Below are 7,474 nucleotides of genomic sequence, written 5' to 3'. Positions count from 1 at the left end.
TGTAGTCAAATGTTCTACCACTGAGCTATAGACCCTTGATGGAAGCTTTTGTCTTCCCTTTCCTCTTTCTAGAGGCTTCTCTGGCCTTAGGTGCCATCAATGGTTATGGAAAAAACAAAAAAGCTATGCTTTTTACCACACCAAACTTAGAATGTTGCTCGCCCTCGAGCAAAAGAAGAAAGAATCGAAGAATAAGAAGAAGATATGGAGGAGATGGAGGGAGATGTGTATTCGGCCATATGGGTGGGATTGGGTGGGTAAGAGATGTTGAATTTTGAAGGAAAGTGGGTGTTTGGATGTGAGTGGTAAAGAGTTAATAGGGAAGAGTGTTTATTGGGAATAGAGGATGATTGAGAAGAGAGAAGAGAGTGAGTGGAGGTAGGTGGGGATCCTGTGGGGTCCACAGATCCTGAGGTGATCCTGTGAGGTCCACAGATCTTGAGGTGTCAAGGCATTTACATCCCTGCACCAATTTAGGCATGCAAAATGCCCTTGCACACAACTCTGGGCGTTCAGCGCCAGGTTGGTCCCCATTTTGGGCGTTCAACGCCCATTTGCTGCCATTTCTGGCGTTGAACGCCAGAACCATGCTTGTTCTGGGCGTTCAGCGCCAGGATGCTCCCATTCTGGGCGTTCAGCGCCAGAACTATGCTCTGTTCTGGCGTTTGAACGCCAGACAGATGCTCCTCCAGGGTGTGATTTTTCTTCTGCTGTTTTTGATTCCGTTTTCAATTTTTATTTTTATTTTGTGACTCCACATGATCATGAACCTAAGAAAACATGAAAAACAATAAAAATAAGAATTAGATAAACATTGGGTTGCCTCCCAACAAGCGCTTCTTTAATGTCAATAGCTTGACAGTGGGCTCTCATGGAGCCTCACAGATGTGCAGAGCTTTGTTGAGACTCTCCAACACCAAACTTAGAGTTTGGATATGGGAGTTCAACACCAAACTTAGAGTTTGGTTGTGGCCTCCCAACACCAAACTTAGAGTTTGACTGTGGGGGCTCTGGTTGACTCTGCTTGGAGAGAAGCTTTTTCTGCTTCCTCTCCATGGTTGCAGAGGGAGATCCTTGAGTTTTAAACACAAGGGAGTCCTCATTCCATTGAAGGAATATTTCACCTCTGTCAACATCAATCACAGCTCTTGCTGTGGCCAGGAAAGGTCTTCCTAGGATGATGGATTCATCCTCTTCCTTTCCAGTATCCAGGACTATGAAATCAGTAGGTATGTAAAGGCCCTCAACCTTTACTAATACATCTTCTACTTGTCCATAAGCCTGTTTTCTTGAGCTGTCTGCCATCTCTAGTGAGATTTTAGCAGCTTGCACCCCATAGATTCCCAGTTTCTCTATTACAGAGAGGGGCATGAGGTTTATTCCTGAACCAAGGTCACACAGAGCCTTAAAGATCATGGTGCCTATGGTACAGGGTATTATGAACTTTCCAGGATCCTGTCTCTTCTGAGGCAATGTCAGTTGATCCAGATCACTTAGTTCATTGATGAACAAGGGAGGTTCAACTTCCCAAGTATCAATGCCAAATAATTTGGCACTCAGCTTCATGATTGCACCAAGAAACTTGGCAGTTTGCTCTTCAGTAACATCCTCATTCTCTTCAGAAGAGGAATATTCATCAGAGCTCATGAAGGGCATAAGGAGGTTCAATGGGATCTCTATGGTCTCTGGATGAGCCTCAGAATCCTTTGGTTCCTCAGAGGGAAGCTCCTTATTGATCACTGGACGTCCCAGGAGGTCTTCCTCCTTGGGATTCACGTCCTCTCCTCTCCTCACAGGTTCGGCCATGGCGCTTATGTCAATGGCCTTGCACTCTCCTTTTGGATTCTCTTCTGTATTGCTTGGGAGAGTACTAGGAGGGATTTCAGTGATCCTTTTACTCAGCTGGCCCATTTGTGCTTCCAGATTTCTAATGGAAGACCTTGTTTCATTCATGAAACTTACAGTGGCCTTAGATAGATCAGAGACTAGATTTGCTAAATTAGAAGCATTTTGTTCAGAGTTCTCTGTCTGTTGCTGAGTTGATGATGGAAAAGGTTTGCTATTGCTAAACCTGTTTCTTCCACCATTATTAAAGCCTTGTTGGGGCTTTTGATCCTTCCATGAGAAATTTGGATGATTTCTCCATGTTGAGTTATAGGTGTTTCCATAAGGTTCACCTAAATAATTTACCTCTGCTATTGCAGGGTTCTCAGGATCATAGGCTTCCTCTTCAGAAGATGCCTCTTGAGTACTGTTGGATGCAGCTTGCATTCCATGCAGACTCTGAGAAATCATATTGACTTGCTGAGTCAATATTTTGTTCTGAGCCAATATGGCATTCAGAGTATCAACCTCAAGAACTCCCTTCTTCATAGGCGTCCCATTGCTTACAGGATTCCTTTCAGAAGTGTACATGAACTGGTTATTAGCAACCATGTCAATGAGTTCTTGAGCTTCTGCAGGCGTTTTCTTTAGGTGAATGGATCCACCTGCAGAGGTATCCAATGACATCTTAGATAACTCAGACAGACCATCATAGAATATATCCAGGATGGTCCATTCTGAAAGCATGTCAGAAGGACACTTTTTGGTCAACTGTTTGTATTTTTCCCAAGCTTCATAGAGGGATTCACCTTCTTTCTGCCTGAAGGTTTGAACATCAGCTCTAAGCTTGCTCAGCTTTTGAGGAGGAAAGTACTTGGCTAAGAAAGCCGTGACCAGCTTATCCCAAGAGTTCAGGCTGTCTTTAGGTTGAGAATTCAACCATAATCTAGCTCTGTCTCTTACAGCAAAAGGGAAAAGCATGAGCCTATAGACTTCAGGATCTATTCCATTAGTCTTAACAGTATCACATATCTGCAAGAATTCAGTTAAGAACTGAAAAGGATTTTCAGATGGAAGTCCATGAAACTTGCAGTTATGCTGCATCAGAGAAACTAATTGAGGTTTCAGCTCAAAATTGTTTGCTCCAATGGCAGGAATGGAGATGCTTCTTCCATGTAAATTGGAATTAGGTGCAGTAAAGTCACCAAGCATCTTCCTTATATTATTATTATTTTCGGCTGCCATCTCCTCTTTCTGTTCAAAAATTTCTGAAAGGTTTTCTCTGGATTGTTGTATTTTAGCTTCTCTTAATTTTCTCTTCAGAGTCCTTTCAGGTTCTGGATCTGCTTCCACAAGAATGTTCTTATCCTTGCTCCTGCTCATATGACAAAGAAGAGGGCACAGAAAAATAATAATAATAATAGAGATTCTCTTTACCACAGTATAGAGGTTCCCTTATGTTAGTAGAAAAGAAGAAGAAGAAATTCGAACACAGATAGAGGAGGGGGTTCGAATTTGGTGATGATGTGAGGAAGAGATGTTAGTTAATGAATGAATAAATAGAATAGGATGAGAGAGAAGGAGGGATTTTTCGAAAATTATTTTTGAAAAGGAGTTAGTGATTTTTGAAAATAGTTTTTTTTTTTTTGAAAAATATTCAGTATTTTTTTCGAAAATTTTTTTGAAATAAAAAAATAAAAATAATTAGTTAATTAAAAAGAAATTTTTGAAAAAGGGGGAGGTATTTTCGAAAATTAGAATTAGTTAGGTGGTTTTGAAAAAGTTAAGAAACAAACAAAAAGTTAGTTAGTTAGTTGAAACAAATTTTGAAAACCAATTTTGAAAAGACAAGTAGTTAGGAGGTTAGAAAAGATATTTTGAAAAGATATTTTTGAAAAAGATAAGATAAGAAGATATTTTTGAAAAGATATGATAGGAATTAGTTTTTGAAAAAGATTTGATTTTTAAAATCACAATTAATGACTTGATTCATAAGAAATCACAAGATATGATTCTAGAATTCAAAGTTTGAATCTTTCTTAACAAGCAAGTAACAAACTTCAAATTTTTGAATCAAAACATTAATTGATTAAGTTATTTTCGAAAATTTGGTATAAAAATAAGAAAAAGATTTTTGAAAAATATTTTTGGAATTTTCGAAAATAACTAAGAATTTTGAAAAATATTTGATTTTTGAAAAAGATTTTGAAAAAGATAAGATTTTCAAATTGAAAATTTGATTTGACTCATTGGAAACAACTTGATTTTTAAAAATTTTTGAAAAAGTCAACTCAATTTTCGAATTTGATGAGAGAAACAGGGAAAGATATTTTTTTTTTATTTTTGAAATTTTTATGAAAAACATGAAAAATATGCAATGCATGAAATTTTTAGATCAAAACATGTGATGCATGCAAGAATGCTATGAATGTCAAGATGAACACCAAGAACACTTTGAATGTCAAGATGAACATCATAGACATAATTTTGAAAAATTTTTAATGCAAAGAAAACATGCAAGACACCAAACTTAGAATTCTTTAATGCTTAGACACTAAGAATTCAAGAATGCATATGATAAACATGAAAAGACACAAAACAAAAAATAATCAAGATCAAACAAGAAGACTTACCAAGAACAACTTGAAGATCATGAAGAACACCATGAATGCATGAGAATTTTCGAAAAATGCAAGATGTATATGCAAGTGACACCAAACTTATGATATGACTCAAGACTCAAACAAGAAACACAAAAATATTTTTGATTTTTATGATTTTCTAAATTTTTTGGATTTTTATTTTATATTTTTCGAAAAATTCTTTTGAAAAAGAAAATAAGAATTCCAAAATTTTTAATATGAATTCCAGGAATCTTGCCATGTCATGTCTGAATTACACTCATATTTTGATTAAAGCTTGGCTGGCTATTAAGCCATGCCTGACCCTTTAATCAAAATATGAGTGTAATAGCCAGCCAAGCTTTAATCAAAATATGAGTGTAATTCAGACATGACAAGCCTGACATTCCTTACATTCAACAGCCAATTGGCTAAGAAAGATAAAGAAGCTCTTCTCTTGAGTATAAGAATTGAGACATGGCTTTACAGCCAGCCAGGCTTCAACATGCTCCATGAAACACTAGAATTCATTCTTAAAAATTCTGAAAGGAAAATATATTTTTGAAAACATTTTTATTTTTAAATTTTTTTTTCGAAAACAAAGGAAGAATTTTTGAAAGATTTTTGAAAATAAAATAAAAAGAAAATTACCTAATCTGAGCAACAAGATGAACCGTCAGTTGTCCAAACTCGAACAATCCCCGGCAACGGCGCCAAAAACTTGGTGCACGAAATTGTGATGTCCAGGCTCGAACAATCCCTGGTAATGGCTCCAAAGCTTGGTGCTTTGATCTTAATTCATAATTGTCACAACTTCGATACAACTAACCAGCAAGTGCACTGGGTCGTCCAAGTAATACCTTACGTGAGTAAGGGTCGAATCCCACGGAGATTGTTGGTATGAAGCAAGCTATGGTCACCTTGTAAATCTCAGTCAGGCAGATATAAAGTGATAATGGTGTTTTCGAATATTATATAATAAAATAGGGATAGGGATACTTATGTAAATCATTGGTAGGAATTTCAGATAAGCGAATGGAGATGCTTTTCGTTCCTCTGAACCTCTGCTTTCCTACTATCTTCGTCCAGTCAGTCTTACTCCTTTCCATGGCTGGCTTTATGCAAGGGCATCACCGTTGTCAGTGGCTACATCCCCTCCTCTCAGTGAATAATATGCTCACACACCCTGTCACGGCACGGCTATTCATCTGTCGGTTCTCGATCATGCTGGAATAGGATTCACCCTCCTTTTGCGTCTGTCACTAACGCCCAGCACTCGCGAGTTTGAAGCTCGTCACAGTCATTCAATCATTGAATCCTACTCGGAATACCACAGACAAGGTTTAGACTTTCCGGATTCTCTTGAATGCCGCCATCATTCTAGCTTACGCCACGAAGATTCCGGTTAGGAGATCTAAGAGATATTCATTCTAGCTTATTTCATGTAGAACAGAAGTGTTTGTCAGGCACGCGTTCATAAGGGAGAAGGATGATGAGCGTCACACATAATCATCACCTTCATCACGTTCTTGGGTGCGAATGGATATCTTAGAATCGAAATAAGAAGAATTGAATAGAAAACAGTAGTACTTTGCATTAATCTTTGAGGAACAGTAGAGCTCCACACCTTAATCTATGGAGTGTAGAAACTCTACCGTTAAAAATACATAAGTGAAGGTCCAGGCATGGCCGAGATGGCCAGCCCCCAAAACGTGATCACAGGATCAAAATACAATCCAGGATGATCAAAAGATTAGTAAGAGGTCCTATTTATAATAAACTAGTCACTAGGGTTTACATGAGTAAGTAATTGATGCATAAATCCACTTCCGGGGCCCACTTGGTGTGTGCTTGGGCTTGGGCTTGAGTGTTACACGTGCAGAGGCCATTTGTGGAGTTGAACGCCAGTTTTTGTGCCAGTTTGGGCGTTCAACTCTGGTTTTGAATCCTTTTCTGGCGCTGGACGCCAGATTTGGGTAGAAGGCTGGCGTTGAACGCCAGTTTATGTCGTCAATTCTTGGCAAAAGTATGGACTATTATATATTGCTGGAAAGCCCTGGATGTCTACTTTCCAACGCAATTGGAAACGCGCCATTTCGAGTTCTATTGCTCCAGAAAATCCACTTTGAGTGCAGGGAGGTCAGAATCCAACAGCATCAGCAGTCCTTTTTCAACCTCTGAATCTGATTTCTGCTCAAGTCCCTCAATTTCAGCCAGAAAATACCTGAAATCACAGAAAAACACACAAACTCATAGTAAAGTCCAGAAATGTGAATTTAACACAAAATTTATTAAAAACATCCCTAAAAGTAACTAGATCCTACTAAAAACATACTAAAAACAATGTCAAAAAGCGTATAAATTATCCGCTCATCAATATTCTATGATGGTCTGTCTGAGTTGTCAAAAATGTCATTGGACCATTCTGCAGGAGAATCTCTTCATCTGAAAACCCCTGCAAAAGCTTAGAAACTCATTGAAATGGTTGTAAATAACCAGTTCATGTACACCTCTAAAAGGAATCCTGTGAACAATGGGACGCCTCAGAAGAAGGGAGTTCTTGAAATTGATACTCTGAATGCCATATTGGCTCAGAACAAAATATTCACTCAGTAAGTCAATATGATTTCTCAGAGTCTGAATGGATTGCAAGCTGCATCCAACAGTACTAAAGAAGTATCTTCTGAAGAAGAATCTTATGATCCTGAGAACCCTGCAATGGCAGAGGTGAATTACATGGGAGAACCCTATGGAAACACCTATAATCCTTCATGGAGAAATCATCCAAATTTCTCATGGAAGGACCAGCAGAAGCCTCAACAAGGCTTCAATAATAATGGTGGAAGAAATAGGTTTAGCAATAGCAAGCCTTTTCCATCATCTTCTCAGCAACAGACAGAGAATTCTGAACAGAGCTATTCTGGCCTGGCAACCATAGTCTCTGATCTATCCAAGACCACACTAAGTTTCATGAATGAAACAAGGTCCTCAATTAGAAATTTGGAGGTACAGTTGAGTCAACTGAGTAA

Source organism: Arachis hypogaea, chromosome 14, assembly GCF_003086295.3.
Source record: "Arachis hypogaea cultivar Tifrunner chromosome 14, arahy.Tifrunner.gnm2.J5K5, whole genome shotgun sequence".
NCBI lineage: Eukaryota > Viridiplantae > Streptophyta > Magnoliopsida > Fabales > Fabaceae > Arachis > Arachis hypogaea.
This window is presented reverse-complemented; position numbering follows the sequence as displayed.